The sequence below is a fragment of the Pteropus alecto genome, unplaced genomic scaffold (assembly GCF_000325575.1).
Source record: "Pteropus alecto unplaced genomic scaffold, ASM32557v1 scaffold156, whole genome shotgun sequence".
Taxonomy (NCBI): domain Eukaryota; kingdom Metazoa; phylum Chordata; class Mammalia; order Chiroptera; family Pteropodidae; genus Pteropus; species Pteropus alecto.
Window position 1 is genome coordinate 1,597,578 of NW_006437746.1, and position 24,629 is coordinate 1,622,206.

The 24,629-nt window shown below is 46.4% G+C and overlaps 1 protein-coding gene and 1 non-coding gene across 12 annotated transcripts in view; both read left to right on the forward strand.

Moving 5' to 3' along the window:
- TRAK1 (trafficking kinesin protein 1) overlaps positions 1-24,629 on the forward strand; it is a 165,032-nt gene that overhangs the window by 58,310 nt on the left and 82,093 nt on the right. The gene's annotated exons all lie outside the window — the stretch shown is intronic.
- On the forward strand, positions 10,486-10,604 carry LOC112482068. The gene has a single exon (XR_003047185.1). It is a non-coding gene; the product is annotated as a 5S ribosomal RNA (ribosomal RNA).

Here is a 24,629-nt window from a genome sequence, read left to right on the forward strand (position 1 = left end):
GTGCGTCCCTGAATCCCAGTGATTGAAATAGCACCTGCTTGTGGCCGGTGCTTGGTAAACATTTGCTGGATGAACAAATTGTTGAATAAATTGTCGTATCTAATAATTGCTGCATCCCCATGAAGTGGGGACTGTTATCCCCTTTTTTACAGGTAAAGAGACAAAATCACGGATGGTTCAGCATCCTGCCTAAGATCCCTGAGCTCTGAGGGGTGGGGCTTGCATCCAGGTCATGACCCCGGGGCACGTGTTCTTTGCCACTCAGGAGTGCAGTCTGGCTGGGCAGACAGATGAGCGATGAGCGTGGGCACACAGGAGCGCGCCGAGGAGGGTGCCTGGCTGAGCCTCGGAGGGAAAGGAATGAGGGAAGATCAGAAGGGCCTCCTGGAGGTGGCAGTGTCCCCAACCGCGTCTTCTTTTGTCTAAATATGTGAACTAATCCCTGAGATTCTCATGGCGTCTGTGCCAGCAAAATCCAGGAAACGCCCAGCCTGTTAAAGCAGTTTTACTTTCTCTGAACGTGACAACCCAGGGCACAGGAATGGCAGAGCGCACTGCTGAAGCCTCAGGCCCTGTAGGACGTGGTAGCTGCTGGGGGTTCTTTACTGGGAGGCACCGCAGGACAGCTGAGGGGCAGAGCTCAGTGCTGTCACGTTTGGCTGCGGCTCGGTTAACAGGAAGGTGAACACAGGCAGGACTGTGCCTTTAAGGTGCTGGGCAGCCAGACGGTGCCGATCATGCTCAAGGTCAAGTCTCGTCAGGTGGTCACTGAAAGGAAGAGACAAAATGAAAAAGTACCTTAGTGTCCCCGAGGAGGCATAGGCGGACTCCAAGGGCTTTGCCAAGGGCGGTCCTGGGAGACCTCTTGGCATCCGGCCTCCGATAAAGACGCTGCACTCCCAGTTCCCAGCGCTGAAAGGAACAGCAGACTTTTTGTTCTCTTTAATGTTAAGGCGAAGCCAAATGCCCATCACAAAGCCCTGTTCCCCGCTACCCCCCAACCTGGGGATATCACATTTTCGGGCGCGTCATTTTCTGTTTGGGGTGGTTTTACAAGATGAGCCGATAGGGTGCCTGGGTTGCCTGGAGTTACGTAACTCATCTGTGCGGCCAGGGCAGCTTACAATCTTAGGATTTGCCCCAACAAGCAAACTCAGAAAAAGTGCTGAGGAAGGCGTGGGAGGGTGGCTGTGCCCAGTGACTGCCTGGCTGGGCTCTCATGGAGAAGAATCTCCTCTCTCTCTGAATTGCCTTTGGAGTTGATTTCTGCACATGGCATTGGTGTTTCAGTGCCGGCAGCCCGTAGGGGCCCAGCCCCTGCCAGGACTCTGCCAAGGCAAGCAGCATATTCGGACGAACTCGTGCGGTAAGTGTGTTTGCTGCGTGGCTGCTGTTTGTGTCCTTTGTGGTGTGGCCCGAAAGGAGAAGATAGCATGGGGGGATGTTTCCCTCTGGCTCTGTTCTGCTTGCCGGGTCGTCTGTGGACACGTGGTAGGGAAATGGCAGCATTGAATCGTCGATAGGCAGAGCACAGGGACCTGGGAGGTTGCTCGCTCCGCATCTGTCATCCGGGCTCAGAGGAGGCAAGTGACGTGGGGTCGTGAGCAGCAGGTCTGCCGGATTCTCACTCCCTTTCCTTTCAGAATTTTTCGCAAGGGCTGACAGGGTCTCTAAGGCCCCCTCTGGTCTCTCCAACTCTGCAGTTTTCATAATCCTGTGTCTTTATCCTGGTTTCTTAGAACCTCGCCTAGTGTCTCGGTCAACAAGGATGTTGTCAGAAAGTAAAGAACAGGGTCAGACAATGTCTCCTTCCCTCTTTTCTGTACTCAGTTCCTTTTTTTCTTCTTTACTAAATGTGCCTGGCCCTGTACCTCCCGCCCACACTCCAGAGATGGAAAGTTTGCTCATCGGTTCTACTCTGGCTTGTCTCACCCGCCGAGGGGCTGGGGCTGGCGTTTCTCTTCACTCCCTCTGAGCTGATGAGGGTCTGACTGTTGATGACCCATCTGGTGTCTGTCCTGTCTATTGCTGTCTGGGCCACAAATCAGTGGATTCCTGGGAGGCGTGAGTTTCCTCTCGTCCCAGTCCAGTCACTTTTAGGGGTCAGGAGATAAGGAATTTTAGATGAGAGACGATTATGGAGGCGTGATGGATGTGTGTTCGTGTGTATGCCTGTTGGCTTGTTCAGTAGTTCTGTTCAACCAGCAGCTCTTCATGGCCAGCTTTTTTTGCTGGGTCCATCGAGGACAACTGGCCTCACCCCCAGAGCCTTGAAGGTGGGCAGAGGTGTGAATGACTAGCTGTGACCCCAGTGACAATGGCTCCAGCTATGCTTCTAGGAGCAGTCCTGCCTGAGCTGTCTTCTTCACAGGGCCATCATTTAGGATTTGTTCCTTTTCTCTTGCTAATTTAAGCCATTAAACTCAAGGATTCATTGACTGAAAACATTCTCAAATAAAATATTATGACCTTCTTTTATGAGTTAAATTTAAGGTCTTGCTGATCAGTTCCTGTTCAGTACAAAATTTTTAATGTGTTTTCTATCAAAACTTTATCATCTAAATGGTACTTATTTGGCTAAATGAAACAGAAAAGAATGAACAGTGAACTATTCTTTCTTTCACAGAGTGTAAGATGTGAATTAGAATCTAGGACATGATCATTTTTTTCTAAATTTGTAACTTAGAAATGTTTTTTGCTCCTTCTCTTACTGGAATCCCCTATTTAATAGCTGATTCGTTTTTGTCATTTTAATGTGGGAGGGGGCTCTATTATGCTGATTTTTAGAGCTAACATTTAATCTTTAGCAAAAACACAAAAACATTCACTTCCTTTAAATGTGCCCTAAATGATTTGAGGAGTTACCAGCTGATCTCACTTCCCCTCCATTCCTCATTAGGTGAGTGAGTAGAATATTTATCACACAGAGTTTTTGACACAAATTACAACATTTCGTTAAAATGCATTAGTGAGATTCTTGACATGCAGTTGTGGGGCTACAGTTTCAGGTGCTTGATACATTTTTACCCTCCTTCTAATTGGTTTTCTTTCTGAATTTGAAACGTCTTTAATGTATTTGTGATCATCTTTGCCCACTTGAAACCATTTTAGGAAGCTGGCAAATAATAAATTATAATAAAATTAAAGAGTAATCTTATTAGAGAATTAATCAGGGGTGCTTCGCAGGACTTCAGAGCACAAATAGCATTCCTAAGGGTGTTCCTTTCGATGCTAAGTTTTCATCATAGATTTTAAATTACTTTGATTTGCAAGAATGGGAGTGACCGTCACTTCCAAAGCACACGCGCTTTGTCAAGGAACTCTGTTTTCAACTCTGTGAACCCTGTGACCAGACCAGGGTTCAGAGGCAGTTGCTGGCTAAGGGGCCAGATGTGGGTCTCTGCAATTAGCAGCCAAATTCTGTTGTAGGGGCTTTCCAGGGATTTGCTGAGAGAGGGTGCAGGGTATGCCACTGCCAGAATCAGGCTTCAAAGGTGGGTTCGGACGTACCCCTGGCCACATGGTTCTCTGGTGGCGCTGGGACTCATGGCCCTATGAGGAGCTTGGTCTGTGTTCTCTGACCCTTGCTCTTGTGTGAACTTTGACAAGTGGGCAAATCAAACTGAAACTATAACGAACTGAAATTTTATAACTGTAATTAGAGCTGGAATGAATCAGATTTCATAAATCCTGTGTTCGTCAGGGCTCTCCATAGAAACAACCAACAAGGCATATAAGTATATGTAAAGTGATTTATGATAAGCAGTTGGCTCGCATGGTTATGGAGGCTGACAGGTCCCACGATCTGTAGTAGGTCCAAAGACCAGCAGGCTTGTGACCTAGGAAGAGCCATTGTTTCATTTCGAGTCCAAAGGCAGGGAAATGCCAATGTCAGCACAGGGGCAGTCAGGCAGGAGGCATCCTGTCCTGCATGGGGGCCGGTCGGCCTCTGTATGCTCTTCAGACCTTCAACTGATTGGACGAGGCCCACCCACATTAGAGAGAGCAACCTGAGTTACTCCGTCTACCGATTTAAATGTTAATCATTCAAAAACCTTCTCATGGAAACACCCAGAATCACGTTTGACAAATGCCAGGGACACCTTCTGTCCCCAGCACAGCCCTGCCAGGTAGGTACCATTGTCACCCACACTTGTAAGGAGGCACAGAGAGAAGTGGCTTGTCATCTCGTGTAAAACGGTCCCTTGGGATTTGGACCCAGGAGTGTTGTTTTCTGGCCCTATTTAAGTTAACTTCCTTCATTCTGAGTTTTCCTTTTTTAGTAATTTCATTTAACTAAGGTTTAAAGTTATAAAGATAACACACGTAAACAGTAAAACTTGAAGATGTGTCAAAGCATAGTCAATGCAGAGTGATTCTTACTCTGCCATCTATACAGTTTAACAGACTTTAAAATCATTTCAGAAAACTTGCGCACAAAATTCTTTTACTAAAATTTATGCACATAATTTGTTTTCTAAAAAACACAAGTGGGACCATATCATATACCCCGAGTCTGCATTAAAAAAATTTATCAGTATTATGTAAGTTGTTTTATTATAGTACCTATGATACTACCTTATTCTTTAAAATAGCTGCATAGTCTCCCATTGTGTGGCTGTTCCATTACCATCATTCATTTATTTCATCCAGCAGTTCTCAATCCTAGAAGACATGATGTTCTTTTTTTATAACACGTATTTTGTAATTCCTCCTTTGTTATTCTGAAAATAATAGATAACTAGTTTTCCTAAACACATAATTGTAAAAGAACCGATGTCATGCCTTACCTCAACGTAAAGGAGAAAGTAAAATCGTGGAACCTGGGTTTCAGTTGGAGCCGTGTGGCCGCGGCCTCACTGGGATGAATGACGAGCTGTCAGGCTCTGCCCCTGCAGTGAGGATTGCTGTGAAGGTGCCAGCTACAAAGACAGCTGACCACACTAGCCACTCAAAGTCCAAGAAGCTACCACTGTTTTCAGCAGTCTTCTCTCGAAGGATGCTTTAAGTTGTTTCCAGTTTTTGCTTTTTAACAGTCCTCTAAGGAACTTTCTTGCATGTCTGTGTCCTACATGTGTGCCAGCTGACAGGGAAAGTTCATTTAGGATTTGGTGTATGTACTTCACACTAGACTGCCCTACAGAGAGCCTGCGCCCATTGAGTGCCTACTACCCATTAAGTTTCTTGCCAACTCTGGGCATTATCAATCCTTTTCATCTTGGTTAATCAGATAGTCACGAAAAATGATATTTCAATTTATTTTGTATCTTTTAAGTTACAAATGCATCTGTGCTTCCTTTCTGCTGTGTCTCATTTCTGCAAACAGCCTGTTTTTGTCTTTGCATATTTTTCTAGTGGGCTGTTGGCCTTTAAAGGGTATTGTTGAGTTTCCATTGTGTGTACAGAGGATAGGGCGGTGTGCCAGCTTGAGATTCTTTTATATTCCAGAAGAGGCAAAATGTCTTAAAAATAGTTACACAAATTTCTATTTAACTATGACCGCTTGATATTCATAGAAGTACAGGATGTTTAGAGATTGTGTAAGGAGGATTTCTGAAGTGGCATATTCAAGAAGGCTTCTATAGGAAAGCAGTATGTAACAGAAACCCGAAGGATGCGTAGGAGTGGACAGGGTTGGAGACAGGAGGGAAGGAACACTCCAAGCAGTGAAAACAGTATGAGCAAAGGCCCTGTGGTGGGAGGAGGGTATTGAAAATGATAATAGCTAACATTGTCAGAGCGCTTAACTGTGTATTGACATTGTCCTAAGTACCTTTGATATCTAACTTCATTTAATTCTCATGTCTTAGTTATCTATGGGTGTGTGTAACAAACTTCCCCAAATCTTGGCAGCTTACAACAACAAACATCTATAGTCTCACGTATTTCCGAGGGTCGGGAGTTTAGGAGTAGCTTAGCTGGGTGGCTCTGGCTCAGGGTCTCTCATGATGTCACATGTGGGATGGAAGCTTGCCACTGTGGAAAGCTGTCTGGCAGTTCCTCAGAAGTTTATACACAGTTACCATGTGACTTACTAGTTCTACTCCTAGTTATATACCCAAGAGTAATGAAAACATAGGTTCACACAAAACCTTTTGTGTAAATGTTCCAAGCAGCACAATTCATAATTCCCAAAAAGTAGCAGCAACCCAGACATTCATCCCTCGATGAATGGATCAGTAAAATGTGGTATATCCATACCATGGAATGTTGACCAGCAGTAAAAAGGAATGAAGTACTGATACATGCCACAACATAGATGCGCCTTGAAAACAGGATGCTGAGTGAAAGAAGCCAGACACAAAAGATCACATGTGAAATGTCCAGAGCAGGCAAATCCATAGAGTTGGAAAGTAGATTGGTAGTTGCTGGGGACTGGGAGCCGGGAGGATGGAGAGCGACTGCTTGTGGGTGCACAGTTGCTTTTCGGGGTGATACTCTAAAATTGGATAATGTCGATGATTGTATAACTCTGTGAATATACAGAAACCTGCTTGTATACTTTAAAAGATGAATTTTATGGATTGTAAATTATATCTCAATAAAGCTGTTATTTGCAAAAAGATGAAAACTTGCCTGGGGCTGGGGCTTGGCTGCGGCAGCTGGCTTCTCACAGGGTGAGTAATCAGAGAGTGAGACTGAAGTGGGAACTCCAGTGTCTTTGCGACCTAGCCTCAGAAGTCACGCAGTCACTTCCTTTATAGCCTCTGGGACTCGCAGGCTAGCCGTGGTTCAGTGTGGGTGGGTGCCACACAGGGCAGGCGAGGATCACGGGGGGCCATCTCGGAGGCTGGCAGTCACACCTCATACCTCTGTGAGCTACATCTAATCATTATCTCCATTTTACAGATGAGGAAACTGAGGAACAGAGAGCTTAAATAACCTGTGCAGTGCCACACAACGTAGTGAGTCTGGGCAGTTTGCCTGTAGGGTCCACTTTCTTAACTAGTACCAATATTTTACAAGCTTTGTGTGATCCATGGTAAAAAATAATAATAATAATAATAATAATAATAAAATCTCGATTCACATCATGACCCGCACGCTCATCAAAGACCCAAAACGCACATTCCATTAGATACCCTCATCTCTGTGACTTGCAATTCAATTGGATATTTTCTGTTTTATTTCTTTTAGAAAACAGATGCAAATTGGGATTCACCAACATTTTTTCCCGCCCTCCTCATAGCTTGAAAAGTTTTGCTCTCGACTCTTTTGTCTCTGCAGAAAGTTAAAAGACTTGAACTTCGGTGCTGCCCATGCGACACCACCCACGGCCAGGCCCGCTTCCTAGTGTCAGCCCTAAGGAGCGTTGGCTTAAAAAAGTGCACAGCACTAACGACGCAAACAGTTTCAGGAACGAACCTTGAGTTATTCCACTCCCACCAGATTCCCAGCCCTGTACTTTTCCTTCCCAAAGGAAGCACTTTTTCTTGTGTGTATTTCTGAAACTTTTGTGCGTATGTATGTATGAATGTCCCCTCTCCCTTGAAAATGTTTTCTATACATGGGAACCTACACTGAACATATTAGTTGGTGCCTTAATTTTTCTACTTAGTCATGTGTATTAGAGACCTTTCCATTCTCATCGGCTGTATTTTATTGCATGCAAGACCCCGAATTGATGGAATGAATCTCCTGTCGATTGCCATGTAGGTTTCCAGTAGTTTGCAAACACGAACAGGATTGCGGGGGATATCTGTGTTCCCACACATTTGAGCCAAAAAAATAATGTGATGAATGCACTTGTGAGACCCGGCATTGGGTTGGGTGTTGCCAGAGAAGTTGTACTTTTTGTATTGTGCAGAACGTGTGGAAAAGCACCTGGGCCCGCAGCCTGTGCACCCTGGGCATTAGAAAACATTTTGCTCTTTGCCCACCGATGCGTAGAAAGCGGTAGCAGATGGTCTCGGTTTGTATTTCTCTCAGCATGTGGATGTCGAGTATCCTTTGCTGTTTCCTAGAGCGTTAGAAAACATTTTGCTCTTTGCCCACCAATGTGTAGAAAGCGGTAGCAGATGGTCTCAGTTTGTATTTCTCTCAGCATGTGGATGTCGAGCATCCTTTGCTGTTTCCTAGAGGATTTTTTTTTTTTTTGGTGACTTGGGATAAACAATTCTTAAGTTTCTATTTTTACCTCCATAATTCTAAATCAGATCATTCTTATTTATACTTGACCAACTATAGAGAAGAAGAGGCTCATGGTAGTGCCTGCCTTACCGAATTGCTGTGAGGATTATTAGTTCATGCATGCAGAGCACTTAATTTGCCTTTGGCACATAGTAAGTGCTCACTTAATCAGTTTTCTTTGTTGTTAACTATTGTCTTTCTGTCTATCCATCTAGCATCTGTCTTCCTGCCTCTTTGCCTATGTCTCTGTCATCCTCCATCCGTCTGTCTGTATTTGGTCTGGAGGGAAACCTTGGGATTCCCGTGGCCGGGTTAGTAAGTGGAGGGGGCTGGAGGAAGGACAGCAGCTGGCATTCTTGTTTTAATGTTTCCCTTCTGTTCATCCCTTCCCCACCGTCTGTGTCTCTTGCTGTCTCATCCTGGACCCCATGCCCCGCCACCCCCATATTTTGGGCCCAGGCCGATCCTGTTCTTTCTTCCATCGACACTCTCCCACCTGTGTTTCAGAAAGGTGCTCACCTTTGACTCACCGATGACTCTTCTCTCATTTTCCCCTCCTTTGCCCTTTTTGGGTTTGTTCTCCCTTTTTGTTCCTTTATTCGCCTTTGTCAGAGGTTGTGCAGTTTGCTGGGAGTGGCAGGAGGCTTGGCTGGCAGGCCATGGGGTGCGGCCTCACGGAGCAACAGGCCCTGAGGGCTTCTGAAGTCTGGGGGAGGCAGAATTTGTTTCTCTGTTTGCCTGATGGGAAAGAGGGATTTGTTGCGGGGGATCGAGTGATCTGTTTTCGTGAAGATACTTAGAAAACTCTGAAGCTCTGTGGGAAGTTCAGTGGAAGCTTCTGTGACGATGGAAGCGCTTTCCATTCAAACATCTTCCGAGACCTGTAACAGGGCCTCTGCTTTACAAACGACTGGCAGTTGATTATAGAAGTGACTGGCATCGCTTCATCGTTTGTAAAAATAGTTTTAAAGGTATTTCTCATTATATTATTTGTCTCGAAAATTTCTTGATGAACTCTTGAGGTTCATGCTAGACCTGGTCACTTTCCTGTTTATGTATACTTTTCTTTTTATTAGAGAATGAGGCTTTTTGGTGTGTGCGTGAGTGACGTGTGTGTGTCTTTTCGCTTTGGCTTCTGGGAATCTCGGTTACCTTAGGTTTCCATGGAGTAGCTATTCTGGTAAAACTCCGTTCTTTGCCAACTCCCGCCTCCTTCCCTTTAATAAAGTATATAGGTTGCTCTTCTCCTATGCCGATGCTAATAGTTCTGTTGAAATCTTATTGGACATACATAGGGTTTGAGAAGAAATAAATGAATGTTGGTTCACTGCACTTTCTCACGGTGCCGTGAACTTGCTCCTGCAGGAAATCTACCCTACCCCCATACTTCAGCCTGAACAGACTGTCACTATTCTCAAGGGACAGCAGGGTGGCTTCTTAGGGTTTGGGGCCTAAAGCATGTTTGTTTTGGGGTGGAGAGGTCCAGCTGTGCCTCATAGCTTCAGCACATATGCGGTGACCTTGGGCTGGTCATCTGGCCTCTGGACCAGTTTCTACATCTGTAAAATGGGCACGACGATGAGAGCCTCGGGGTTGTTGTTGTGCTCAGCGTGGTCATTCCTTTTTGGTGCCTAGTGCAGTGGTGCATGGAAGGAATTCAGTAACTATTTATAACTCATTTTTATTTATGACTCAGCATTAATTCTCAGTTCCTGTCGAGCTGCCCCTGTCAGCCCAGTTTACAGTGGAATCTTCTAGTACAGAACTTGCCCATCATTTTCTTCTGGCATTTTGCTGTCTGTCACCTTGGCTTCTGAATTCTAGAAGTGAGGAGCCACGCTTTGGATCACCCACTGGGCATACCTCTTGCCTCATGTAAATGAGGATCACTGCATATTTTGTGATTGGAGTCTCTACGTTTCCCAGACTTCTGTCCTGGGAAACAGACTGGACCCATACTGATAGGTGCTGTGCTCTGGGAGGCCCGCAGGGGTCTGACTGTAAACTGCAGTTGCCTTGAGATAATCATGCTAAGCGAAATAAGCCAGACAGAAAAAGTTGAAAATCACATGATACCACTTATATGTGGGATATAAACCTAAAAGCAACAAATGAACAGGGCAAACAAACAGAAACTCACAGACATGGACTATAGACTATTGGTTACCAGAGGGGAGGGGGTGAGGGGAGAGGAGAGGTAGATGGGGTAAAGGGGGTCAAATTTGTGGTGACAGAAAGAAATCTAACTATGGGAGGTGTAAATATATATATGCCTTACCATTAAAGTGTACAGCTGAAACTTACTGGATTTCCTTAACCAATGTCACCATAGAAATGAAATAAAATAAAATTTAAGTCTATGGCCATGCCACCCTGAACAAGCCCGATCCCGTCTGATCTCGGAAGCTAAGCAGGGTCAGGCCTGGTTAGTACTTGGATGGGAGACCACCTAGGAAGACCAGGTGCTATAGGCGTAAAAAATAAAAAATAAGAAATTGTAAGCTGACAAGGTCCTTGCAATCTGTGAGGTCAAACAAGGGTTGCCTCGCCTAAAAAAAATTAAAATTAAAAAAAATAATAATAATAAATAAATAAACTGCAGTCATGCTGGCAGCTGCCCCAACACGGGGGGCCTGTGAGCATTCGGTTTCCAGAGGAATATCTCTGAGAACTTTGCTTTCCTTTCCAACTTTCTTTCCCCCTTCTTCCTCTCCCCACTTCTTCCCCTCCTTCCCCCACCTCTTTCTTTCTGAATTCTTAGATGGCACTGAGCGGGAAGGGAGAGGAACTGAAGACAAGTGGGAGGCCTGGGGTCTGTGCATCTGGAGGGGAGAGAACCAACCCCTGAGGGCGAGAGAGAGAGAGGGAAGGAGCGAGAACACGCAGAGAACCACCAGCTCGCCCTCTGGGCCACTGGAAGCTGCACGCAAGGCAGTTGCATCCTACTTTACTGCTCCGCTGAGAGGCTGTCTCAGACCTGATCCAGCTCGCCTCGCGTCCGGCCCTGCCACCCCCTGCACTGTGTCTGAGTAGGACACCAGTGCCTAGCGTGGCAGGTCCTCTGAGGATGGGCGTCCATGGCATTCCAGGGCTCTCCCTCAGTCTCACTGTGCTCTGTGAGTTCCCCTATAACTCTGGGAGCCCAGCCACAGGGCAGAATAAGGGGCACAGTTGGTTTCATCCAGAATTGCATTTTGTCCCGTGAGTGCCAAGAAAGTATCGTGGAGGGTCGAGGGAGGGTAGTTGAAGCAATGGTCTGTGGGATTCCAGCTGGATGGAAAGGGGGAGATAGAAATGGAGAGGTCCATGGGTGGGGGTCATAGTCAGGGTGGGGGCCTCTGAACCACAGGTTTCAGAGGCAGCCCAGGTATGGCTGGCAGAGGTGGAGCGGGAGGTCCAGGAATTGGGAGGGTGAGGAATTGGGTGATGTCTAGCTTGGGGGTGGTGACAACAGCCTGGCTGACTGCAAGCCTGATGTCACAGGTCTGGAAGGACAGAGAAGTGGACAGATGAGCATAAGCAAGGGGCAGCATGAGCCTCAAGTAAGCCAGGATTTTAAAAGATGGAAGAAAACAAACCGGACGTGGCCGGAGGAGCCAGAGAACACTGACGCCACCTCAAGCCCCCAAGTGAGCCAGCTTAGGGCAGGACGCAAATCTTCGTTTTCTAGAAGTTTTTCAACCCTAGCTGGTTTTTGATCTCTATGTTAGAACGTGCACGTGGGCCAAACTGAATCCCCTTAGTGGGAGAGAAGAAAGGTCTTGCTCCTTAATGGTTGAAAAGATGATGCAATATATATGTGTATATGTGTGTGTGTGTGTGTGTGTGTGTGTGTGTGTGTGTGTATATATATACATGTGGAAAACAGCAAAGAGTAACACATACATGAGAGATATTTTGGTATAGAACAAACCTCATAACAGACGATTCAGGTTGTTGTAACTGCAGGTTTGAATCCCATTGCTCGGTGTTATTTCACCTCTGTTTCTCTCTGTTTATGTGGGGGTTCATGGTGAGTAAAAATGAGAAGGAGCAAATCTGAGTTTGAGGCAGAGCCTGCAAGTCTTCTGGTGCCCCCTCTGCTTCCCTTCCCAGGACCAGGCGGGAGGGAGTGGGCCTGTCCAGGTGCGCATGCAGCACCACCTAGTGGGCCAGGGAGGTGCTAGCAACAGGAGCAGCTGCCTTAACCTTGAGACCAGAATCCTGGACACCTATGGTTTGCCGGTTTTGAAAGAGATTGAGGAGTTGGAGATTCTGACGGATGAGGCGGATAACTTCAGTTGTGCAGAACAAAAGAAATCCCCGCCCCCAACTCAATCTTCTCTCCAGCCTTGATCCATTTACCTTTATTTCATTCTACCTCATCTGCTGTTTGCCGGAACTAATTCTAGAAGTTGTTTTTGGAAGAGAGCTCGTTATGAGAGCCAAACGTGGTCATGTCTTTCTTGCTTAGACTATTTGATAGGGGATCTTGATGACAGTGTGATTTCAGTCCTGCATGATGAACTTTATTCTTCTAGCTATCAGCAGTGGTACTTTACATGATTTAAATTAGGTGTGTATCAGTCAGATTTTGAAGGAGAAATGTTGGGTAACAAACAGCTCCCAAATCCATAGTGGCTGCTGCAATGTTTATTACCTGCTTGTGGTTGTAGGTCACCTGAGGATCGCCTGGCCTTCATTTCAGGTCTGTGCCACTTGTCTCTCGTTGGAGGATTTGGGCTAAAGGGACAGTGGCTGTTTCTGGGCCATACGCCTCTCTTGGCAGAGGACAAGAGCTCAAGAGGACAAACTCAGCCACACAGGGACATTCAGAGCCTCTGGTTGGGCATGCAGTACGTTAGGTCCAGTTGCATTCCACTTGCCAAAGCAAGGTCCGTGGCCTGGCTCAAAGTCACAGAGTTACGAGATGACATTTTGTTCAGGTGACCCTTAGCAAGGGTGGGGAGTGAAGGAAGAATGGTGGACCAAGTGGATAGCTTGGATTTTAGAAGATCCTCAGGTGACAGGAGTGGCCTTGAATGGCTGGTATACACAGGTGGTTTTCAGGAAAGTCTCCAGTGTCAGTGACCTCTAGGCCCTCTGTTTACGCTCTTAGCCCTGCTGGACTACAGAATCGGGGTGGGTGTAGGTGGGAGAGGAAGGATGCGGGCTTTTATGGCCTGGAGCAAGGGTTGGCAGACTTTTCCATAAAGGACCAGAGAATAAATATTTTAGATTTGCAGGTCGCATAGTCTCTGTCACAACTATTCACCTCTGCTGTTGTAACTGAAAGCAGCCATAGTGAATCCCTTAGGCATGGGTCCAGCTGTTTTATTTATAATCACAGGCAGGGGCTGGATTTCACTATGGGCCATGGTTTGTGAACTCTTGGCCTAGACCTTCAAGGATTGATCTGTATTAGGATATCAACTTAGCAACAAGAGGGAAATATCCCTTTTTAGTTGGGATAAATTCAAAAAAAATTCAAAGGGCTCTTGGTGAGTCCGGTAGTACCCCACCCACTTAGCACGGTTAAGTTGTAAACAGATGCCCTATATCACTGAATTCCTTAGGCAGCCAACACTTACTGTTTCTAAGCATGAAATCTCATTTTGCTTAACCCATATTCAGTAGCAATGTCTGAAAAAGGTATTAGGAGCTCCTTGGGCTTTCCAAATAGACGACGTGGAAGGCAATTCACCTTTCTGGCGGATTCTGATTTTTCTTTCATGAATAGTGTTTCTGTTTTCCAGAGATTTAGCCAGGTTACCAAAGAAAGTAGGTGTGTTCAACGAGCCCGTTTTCACATTCTTTGTAGTTGCATTTATGTGTGTGTGTGTATGAGTGTGCCCACTTCATTAAGATATAATTCACATACCATGTAATTTCCCCATATAAAGTACATAATTTGATGGTGTTTAGTATCTTCACCGGGTTGTGCAATGTTCAATAAATTTTGGGGACATTTTTATCACCCCAAAAGACTCTGTAGTGGTCACACCCTAATCTTCTCCCGTCTCCCCCAATGTGGATGCATTTTTAATAAGCTTAGAAAAAGTCACCTCTTGGTTTCTGCTGCCCTTGTTTTTCTTGGCTCCGAAAGGCTCACCGTTGCCCATGAGAACAGAGCAAGGGACCTTCGCAAGTGGCCATCGTGTAGTCAAGTGTACTTAGAATAGACACTTTCATTGCTACTGACATTTGTGTATTGTCTTACGTCACTTGATAACATAGTTTTAACATTTTCCCTTTATGATAGCTTTGTATTTCTTCATTAGTATCCTTCTTTGTAGGAGGTTGTCCTTTGTAATTTTCTATATTTTGAATTTATGTTGGTTTGAAGCCTGGCTGAGTAACATGGAATCACGCCAGGTTTTATTTCTTTTATCAGTTTTGTTTAACCGTTTATTATCTGGCCGTAGATAATAATTTTTTTTTTTTGGATGAGTTGGAAATTTTTTAATATTTGGGTGATTTCATTTGCTGTTTTGAAAAAGTAACCATTGTTCATTTATAAACAGAATTTCCTGTTCGGGGAAATAATTTCAATTAACAATAAGACAGTTGACTGCTTTGAATGATGGAGGCACAGTAAGCATTGTGGTCTCTCAAAATTTTATTCTATTAATAAAAAAAGTTTTCTCGATTTAGCATTTAACTCTTTAGCTCAGAGTTCACTCCTTGATGCTCACTGCCTTCCATTGTCCCCTAGTAAGAGCTAACTTTGGGGAGAAGAGGACAGGTGGGCCCTGAACTCAGGCTGCCTCAAAGCCTTAGCCAGTCTAACTACAAATATTAAGTATAAGTGTTTCCGGAAAATAGAAAGCAAGTGTAGATGTAAAAAGTTAATAATTTGAAAACAGGAAACTGGATCTGAACTCTCCCGCTTATTGGAGCAACAAAACCCGAGAGATTGTGAGATGAAATATAAGTAAGTTATCCCATTTTTGCTATGGATAATGAGAGAAATACAGATTAACTTCCTAATAATTTAAAGATCATTACCTGTATCAGCAAGGATTAGGTTTGGCTGCATAGAACAGTTTCTTCATTTCATAGGACTGATTTTTCTCTCACATAAAAGAGGTTCAGAGGGAGGCTCTGTAGTGCTGGTACAGCCCCGCCCGCCCTCGGGGGCCCAGGCTCCTCTGTCCTTCAGTTCCAGTAATTGTGGTTTTCATCCTTAAGGTCACCTCATGGTCTAAAAAGGCTGCTGAAGCTTCAGCCATCACGTTCAAGTTCCAAGCTGTAGAAAGGCAGCCTTTGGAAAAGCCTCACATACTACTGCTGCTATCTCACTGGCCAGAACTCAATCCCGTGATTACACACATTGCTGCAGAAATGCAATCGTCCCGGGGGCTTAGGACTTTGATACTAAGGAAAGTGGAAGAGTATGGAAAGTGAGAAGTCACTAGCAATGCCTACCAAGCCTCCTTGACCAGAATTAAAGATCTGACACGGACCTCTGAAATCAGTGTTCCCTCATCTTTCACATATGACCCACACAAGAAAATTATGTTATTTGCATAGCACGAGGGCTAAATGGTGATGGTAGCACATAGCTGGAGGCCACTCTGGACTGGAACCTTCCATTTTCAGCACCGTTTGAGGAAGCTCTGTCCTAAATCACTAGAAGAAAAAGAAATCTGGAATGTTCTGCAAAACCAATGGCTGCCAAGCAGTGACACCTCAAGAAAGTGGAGCCACCAGGAGGCGTGACAGAAATATGACCATATGCTCCTGTTTGAAGAGAAAGCCTCAGAATGGGTCAAAAGCCAAGCTCTAGCTATGTGCTGTGTCTTAGGAAGTCTCAAAGCAAAGTACTCAAGAGAGGAGAAGTTGGGAATAGGAGGAAAATTTAGAGAACGGAGAGTTCTGAGGAGGAATTATTTAATCAGTGAGAACGGGGGATCGTGGGCCAGAGGCAGCATGGATGTGAGTACAGCTGTGGCTGCTGGGTCCAGGCTGAGTTAGAAAACCAGGTCCACTGCTTACTAGTAACTGGTATGGGTCCAGTTATTCAGCCTCTCTGTGCCTTAGTTTCTCCTTCTGTAAAACAGGGATGGTAATATTCTCCACTCTGAGAGCTCCCGTCTTAGAATTAAACAAGATAGAGGGCATAAATGCTTGGCGATGGCTGCAGCGTGTAAATGTTTGCATTGTCTCGCTGTCGTTTGTTATTATAAAAAGTAAACTGGATTCCTAGAAAACTCTTTCAAACCCAAGAATGTCCAGATGATTCAGAGAGATAATGTCAGGATTGCAGACATAAAAATGCCAGAAGTAAATATTGCTGGGTATTTTAATAACCTTGAGATGGCAGAGGCCATCCTAAGCTTGATATCAAGGCTGGAATATGAAGATGGATCAGTTTGACTATACAACAGTTAAACTTTATATGGGCAGTCTTGCTATAACACAGTATATTTAGTCCTGAAAAACTTGTGTTCTGACAATTGAAATAACAGGAGTTATGCCACTTTGTAACCAGGACACTAACAAAAACTGTACACTGGGAGATAATGTGACTTTAACTCCAGGCTTTGCTCCCTGTGGCTGGAGCCACACAAACATTGCAGGGGAAAGGCTGTGAGGCATGCAGGGGGAGGGGGCTGTAAGCCTCAGGGGTTCCAGTTAAGGTGGGCACAGGAGAAAGTGTCACCCTAGCAAACCAGAAACCATGCAAGGCTGGGGTGCACCTCCCAGGGATGGCCCCACCTGCAGAGCTTATTTTAAACTTCTTTAAGGCTGAAAGGGCTCCATCCTCCACAGCACAAAAGCCAAAGGGTTTTTTCCTTTCTGTTGAAGTTTGAAGTTATTCTCCTATTTGACTCCCCGTGCCCAGGAATAATTGTATGTGAGTCAAATCGATGTCCATGTCACACTGACATCGCTCCCCTCCTTACCAATGGCATATGAGCTTGTAGTAGGAAGTCTTACTTTCTACTGTGTGGGGAAAATATGACCCATGAGTAGGGTTGCATGTCAAGCGACAAGCTGGGAAAGATAATGGCAATAGATTTGATAGATAAATTGTTAATATAAAGCTTTGTTATGGATCAATAATATGGAATTGAGTAGCTCCAGAGATAAACGAGAAAAAAGACATGTATAATCAACTTGTAAAAGAACTACAAATGGCCAATATGTCTATGAAGATGTTCAGTATTAAATTAAGAAATAAGTGCAAATAGTAAGATCCAATTTTATCATTAATAAAAGAAATTATTCAAATAATATCAAGCAAGATACCAATGGTTGTCAGATTGGCAAAATCGAAAAAGTTTAATGAAACGATATAGTGAGAAATTCTTGTATGACCTGTGGGATATGAATTGGTATGCCGACCTCGAAGTCAGTTTGGTAATAGGGATATACATTTTTCACTGCAATTTTCAGTTTTAGGAATCGTAAGAGAACAATTGGACATGTTTGAAGAGATTCAGTAAAGAGGGATATTTATCTCAGTCTTCTTTAATCGCAAAAGTGTGAAATGTTTGTGAATAAGGGATTGGGCCACTGAATTGTAGTAAATACTGAAAATGGAATATTATGCAGCCTTTAAAAAGGAGATGGATCCAAATTTATTGTCATGGAGAGATGTCTGTGATGTATTGATAATATAATCAGTGGTTATTCCAAGGCATAGATGGAGGAGAGAGAAATAAAAGTGAAGGAAACAGAAATGAGATTTTTAAAGTGGTTTTGGAATTAATGACTTTCAGACTTTTTTCTTCCTCTTTCTCCTCTATCTATGGCACGCTAACCTGTGAAATGCTCTGTGGGTTCTGATCCCATGTCTGTGAAGTAATAGAAGTGTGAGCTGGCAGGATGATCTGTACCAACCTCTTGACTTGTTTTGTTTCAAAATATTTTTAATGTTTAAACTTCGAATTAATTTTAAACTTAGAGATGTGTTACAAATCTCGTACAACTCAAATTTCCCAAATATTTAACACTTTACCACATTTGTTTGATCATTTCTCTCTCCTTACCTTCATCTTTTGTGAGTAAATTACAGATATCGTGATCTGCTATCTTTAAAAATTCAGTGGATAGTTCTTAAAAACAAGAACTTGCTCTTATATAACCATAGTATAATTTTCAAAATCAGGAAACTGACGTGGACACAGTACTATTATCGAAAGCATAGTCCTTATTCAGATTTGTCAGTTGTCCCACTGATGTCCCACTCGAAAGCAAAGTTTCTCAGCCTTAGCCCTGGTGACATTGTAAATCTGATAATTCTCTATCACAGGGATTCTTCTGTACACCGTAGGATGTACAGAAGCATCCCTGGCCTCTATCCACTGGGTGCCAGTAGCACCCCCTCCTAGTTGTGACATCTGAAAATGTCTTCAGGCATTGTCACATGCCCCTTACAGGGCAAGACCAGGGAGAATCATGGCTTTGTAGCAAAAGAGAAACAAACCAAAACTATTTTCCTGGTTCAAGATCCAGTCCAGGATCCCATGTTACATTTTGTCTGGCTCAGCCCTTGCCTCTTACAGGTGGAGTGTAAGCCCTGCCATTTGACAGGCAGGCCTTTGAGGCCCAGGGAGGTTATTTTAGAGCAGAAGAGAGAGCAGCAGGTCTCACCTTGTGCAGTGTGTGATGAGAGGTGTCATTCTGGTGAAAGCCCCAGGCCTCCTGCAGAAGTCCCATGAGAGTCTTCACCTCCCTGCTCGGTGTTTGTGGGGGGTTGGTCTCCCCAGCGCAAGAGGTGCCTGTTAAGAACCAGATTCCTTCCTCACTTTATTCTGCAGCATTTATTATCTGCTCTGTACCCTGAGCAGACCTCGTCTTGTCCTCCTGGAGCTCTAGTCCAGTGGAAGAGACAGCTGGTGATCACCGAATCAGGGATGACAAATTGTGGTTGGTAGAAAATGCCGGAGGCCAAGAGAGAGGATACCTTTGAGGTTTGCCTTGGCCCAGGTGTTCTAGAAAGGTGGCCCTGAGGAAGTTCCGCTGTCTGGGATCTGAGAGCAGAGGGGTGGTTGATGGGTGAAGGAAAGGAGAAGCGTTTAAGGCAGAAGGCCCGGCATGAGCGAAGGCTTGGGGCAGGAAGGAGCCGGTGCATCGCAGGGTGGAAAGATGAGCAGCATGGGTGGGAGGCACAGAGCCTCTTGCAGGAAGACGTGCTGAGCACATGCATGTGTGTGTGTGCGTGTGTGCGTACACGCACAAGCAGTCTAAAGAAAAGGAGTCAGCTGATGATCACGGAGAGGTAGGCAGTGTTTATCTCCTAGTAAAACCAATTCAAATCAACAGTAACACTTCTCAGTTTTAGGGCATTTTTTGGAGGTTTAACTCTGAGCTGGACTTACACCCATTCATTTTCCATTTAAAAATGGAATATATGTCTGTACAGTTCTCGCTGTGTGTCTCAGGATCCGAATCCCTCTAACCTGTAACGTAGCTGCTTTGGTAGATCCTATACGAAGCCCGTGGGAGTTGCTGTTTCTGAAACACACTGTTTGGTTTTGACATTCTGGGGCCCTTGCTTTGTCCTGCCTCTCCCTGCCCTCTCTTGTTGCACAATACACCAGCGTGTCCGAGTGGACTCTGCCACACTCGCTTGCACAAGCTGGCACTTTAGCCTCGTGTCGGAGACCCTGCTTGTGTACGGAGCTGCCGAGCGGGTGGCCGTTTCCTGCCCGGTGTGTATCCTCGGAGCTGGTGTTCATGGGTGATAAAGTGATAGCTTAGAACTTGACACCCAGTCTCCGGGGAATTGAACCGGTGTAGCTATTTATCCTTTTTCTTAGAAAGAGTTACTTCTGGTGGCAGAAGCAACAGTTAAGGCCCCCGCCATTCCAGGGGACTCCCCAGTGTCGGTTTTCCTTTCTGTCTCTGCAGTGTAGTTTGGCCTTTCCTTCCGTTTCTCTGCTTGGCCGTCCCTTGCCTGGAGACCTCTCCGTTTATTACTTACAAGCAAGCGAAGGGTCCCTGGTCATGGGGAGAAAAGGAAGAGAAAGGAGACTGTACCTGTCCCTTTGGGGCTGGGATATGAGCTGGGAGGTGGTACATGAGGAATCGAGCCGAGGGATGGACATACTGGTTGAGTGTTAAGCCATAAGCCTCACTTACTGATTTTTTTTTTTTTTTTAATTAAGAAAGCAAATTTAGTTAACTAAAATCTCAGGGGGCTGATGGGCAGGTCTCAAAGGTCAGTGTGCAAGAACCTCTCAGGGGTCTGGGTATAAAAGCGAGTTCCTGGGTCCTACCCACGCAGATCCGGGTCCAGGCGGTCTGAGGGTGGGGCCTCAGGAGCCATCCAGACACACCTCTCAGAGAAGCCAGGGTCTGCAGTGCGCTGGCACCTGCCCGCTGGCATCGTCACCCCCACGCACAGCCCTTGGGAGGGTCCGTGGTTCTGCTAAAATGCCTAAAATTAGCGAAGGGAGGGATGTTTTCTTGCAGGTTTCTTCTCTAGGGCATCCTCGGAAAGGGCCACTGACCGTGGAGCGAGTCATGTGTGAATCAGGGTTGGGAGGAAGCCGGCAGGTGTGGACTCCGGCCCAGCCACTCACTGGCGGAGTGACTTGGGTGTCTCACTAACTTTCGAGACCTTAAGTCCTGGACTGTAAACCGTGTTCCTGGATAGCTTGCCCTGCACCCCCTGCTGGTGTGCGAGAGCCGTGAAATACAGGAGAAGAGTCATGTACTTTGCATCATTCAGCAGATGTTTATTGAGCACTTTCTGGTTGCCAGGCAGGGTGCTGGGTAAACAGTGGAGAAGAACTCAGCGTCCGGGTTGACACTGCCACTTCTTGAGACCCCTCATGTGATGGGTCGAGCAGCAGGCCATGCCCCAGTCTTGGGTCTGTTGCTGGCTGCTCTGTGATGTGTGGCAATCTCCTCAGCTTCTCTGAGTACAGTGTCTTCTTCCATTAACGATCGAGCCATTAACTTTTAGCTCTAATGGTCTCTTCGCAGCATGTAAAATCACAACTTCTGTGGCGTAGAGAGTAATTGCTTACACTGAGCTCCCTGGAGATGCTTAGGTAAGGCTCTAAATTCTGTGACCCTGTGGGTTAGGGGAATTTTCTAGAAGGACATCTGTTAGGCACCAGTTACAAAGTACTATGCGTGTCACCAGCACCAGCATGGTCTGTGTGTGAGTCTTTGAGTCTGTGCCCTTTAATCCTAATAATTTCAAAAAAAGGAATTGTCTCCGAGCCTGTACAGAATGGTTTGCCGAGTGGAGAGGGGTCGTCTTGTGGTGTCTTCACACCTTGGCCACGGGTTTGCCGTCACTGCCAGGCGCGGTGGGTGACGAGAGGCACTCGCCGCCTCCGGCCAGAATTCCCTCCAGCACAGACCTGGGGTCTTGCTTCTGATCCACTGCCCTTGTGGCCAAGTAGAAACTTGCTGGGTGAAGAAATGGGATCGTGATGGGGAGGAAGAAATAGAAGAAAGATGAGATTGTGGACTGTGCCTGGTTTTGATGGGTTCAGGTTCCTTTTGTTCCTTGACGGTCAGCGTTAGCATAATCTAGAACATTCTCCCGAGACACAGAGTGAGAAACCAGGACGGGAAATCTGGGCGTGCAAACTGGAGGCACGTGTGTTTAATTTGGCCCTCGGCTGTTTCTTTTGTTTTTGTGTTTGTTTTAATTCTAAATGAGTGTTCAACATGTAACAATCAGAGAATCTCATGTAAAAATATGGATCCCTGGCCTCGGAAGCAGTCAGCACAGCCAGGGCCCCCCGGGGCCTTCTTGGTGGAGCAGGATGTGCTGCGAGGGGCAGGGCTGTCCCCAGACACAGCCCCTGTTTTGGCCACTAAGAGACATGTAGGGTAAGAAGAGAGCTTTTCTGCAGCCTTATTCCTTTGTTCTACAGATGAAGGAACTGAGTCCCAGACAGGCCAGGACGCGGCTTTCTGGAACGAGAGGGTGACGTTGCCTTCCATTCCGTCCGCTCTCCGGCGTTCTTGCTGCACCCAGGGCCTCGCACCTGCCAGCAGGGGGCAGTCGCGCCGCTGTCTTGCCTGGCGGTCTGTCCGCCCCGACTTTCCTCCTTCCTCCGCTCTTCTGTTCCCCTCTTCCACTGCTTTTTGCCAGAGTTTCCTCTCACTAAGATTGCCTCTTCGTCCAGCACTGCTCTCTCTCCCTTTTTTATTCTTCCCTCTGCCCTGCCGTTTTCCGCAGCATCTCTGGGGGCCCGGGCGACTGTTTAGGACACCGTCCTCCAAGACGGCGCTTCTGCACACTCGCACACTGTGCCCCTTGGCAGCCGTGCAGCTCTCTGCTCTGCGGGGTCCAGAAAACCCACCCCATCCGGGGGCGGCCAGCACTCAGAGCTGGGAACTGCGTGGTCCTAAATATGCCGACTTCTTCCTGGAGGCCAGAGATCTGTATTTTTACATGAGATTCTCTGATTTTTAAATGTCAGACACTAATTTAGAGCTACCGTTTCTGCCGTGAACTATAAGCATCGTCTTGGGCGCTGGCAGGTTTCATGAAGCTGGCGTGTCACCACCTGTGTATCAGTGCAAATTCTTGGAAGGGCCTCCTTCTGGCCCCTGTCTGGGGGTGTTTCTAGCCCAAGTCAGGCATAGCGTGGACACAGCTGCCTCTACAGCCCCAGACACTCCAGACGCTGAGCAGCCTCCAGCACCTTCTCCACCTCCTACGCAGCCCAAAATGATGCTCTCATCCTCCAGAGAGGGACCTGCTCCAAACCTTTGCCTTGGAGAAAACCCGGGAAGTGTTACGGCTCTGAAGAGGTGAAGAGACTCATTGTGTTTTGCTTCTAGATTAGTGCCATAAGAATGCTGGGCAGTGGATGGGATCCGCGTTGGCCAGGTGGTTGAGGGGACGTTCACCTTCCCGTGGAACTTTCTTCCGTGCTGGATGAAGACCTAGGGCGATATTGAGAGGGGCTCAACAAGACCTTGGTGCCAGATAGCACCACCTCCCCCGCAGCTGAAGGCTGGTGTTCACCCGTCCTGGGTGGGCAGGGGGTTGACAGATTAGACTCGCACCCATTGCTGATTCTTTCCTCCCTCCATTCCATTATTCATGCAACACTCGCACTTACCTTTGCCCAGCTGGAGGTAAAGGTGGGTGATTCAGAGCGCTTTCCCTGGGGCTCATGTTTGGTGGAGACGAGGCAACAGACAAGGTTTATAACATTGTTGTAAAATAAGCCACGCACTAAAGACATAGCCACAGGACAGAGGGCAAGGGACGCTTGAAATACAGGGGGACATTTGAGCGATATTTCGAAATGGGAGTTTGCTGGGCAGCGAAGGGCATTCTAGGCAGCTAGAAGAGCTGGCGTAAAAAAAAAAAAAAAAAAAAAAAATTTCTGCAAAAATGTGTTTGGACAATGGTAAGAAGTCGGCGTGGCCTAACAGAAAAGGTGTTGGAGAAAATGGCGGAGGCCGAGCTTGATGAGAAAGGCGTTTTGGGTCTTGGTTGCTTCAACAGAGATCAAAATAATAGTGGCTTCGATAAGGTAGATGCTTCTTTCTTTCTTAATAGGCCAAGTAGAAGGTGGCCCGGAGGTGCTGCGCCCCACCCGCGTGTCCCAGGCACCCAGGGTCACTCTGGTCTTCCCCGGCTCGCTGCCTTTTCTTGTACGATCGAAGATGGCTCCAGCTCCAGCCCCATCTCCACAGTCCCACAGATGGAAAGGGCATGACGTGGGAGTTTTGTTCGCATCCCGTTAACCAGGCCTGTGGACATACCTGATTGCAAGGAAAGCTGGGAACTGTCGTTTTTAGCTGGGTGACTGTGTTCCCGGCCACAGCTTGGGGGGTTACATCCCCAAAAGGAGGAATCGGAAATCGGAGTTCGGAAGATCTCTGTCCAGTGGCCTGTATCCTAGGAAGGTGTGGGCTGTATCATGAAATGCTTTATAGAGAACGGGGAGTTGTTTGTTTAAAGCAGGGCAATATGTTGATTTAAAAAGCACCTTTCCGCAGGTGGGGCCGGCAGCAACCTGGCTAGCAAGCGTGGTAGTGATTGTGGAACAGGGAGATGCTGAGGGTCAGTCCCTCCTGACCGCCTGGGTGGGCCTGGCCTTTCGATGGTTGGACAGGCCGTGCGGGTCAGTGCGTCCTGGGCTGTCGTTTCTGCAGATCTGCCTGAAGCCGTGGACTTGTTGGGGTCTAGGGTTCGTCAGGAGGCCGATGCCCCTCATTTGAGACTAACCCAGAAACACATTTTTACGACTTGTTAATGATGCGAGTTGCAGCTCGGAGAATGACGACCAGCTGCGTGAAGGGCTCCTTAAGGTTGGGCCAGCGGTGTCTTTTTATGCCACGAAGCTCCAGGGGAGGGGACAGGACTGTCCCTCTCAGGCCCTGATCCTTCTTGGTTCTGCAGAAAAGTTACTTCTGTTCTTGGCTCTGCTTCTAGTACTCTAGAAGGGACCATCATTTCGACACCCCCTTCATTTGTCAATGTGAAATTGAACATCCCTAACATTTTACGAAGTCTTCTACCTGTTTAGAAGAGAAACTTCCCACTCAGAATATCCTGAGAATCCCCCAGCCTAACTGGC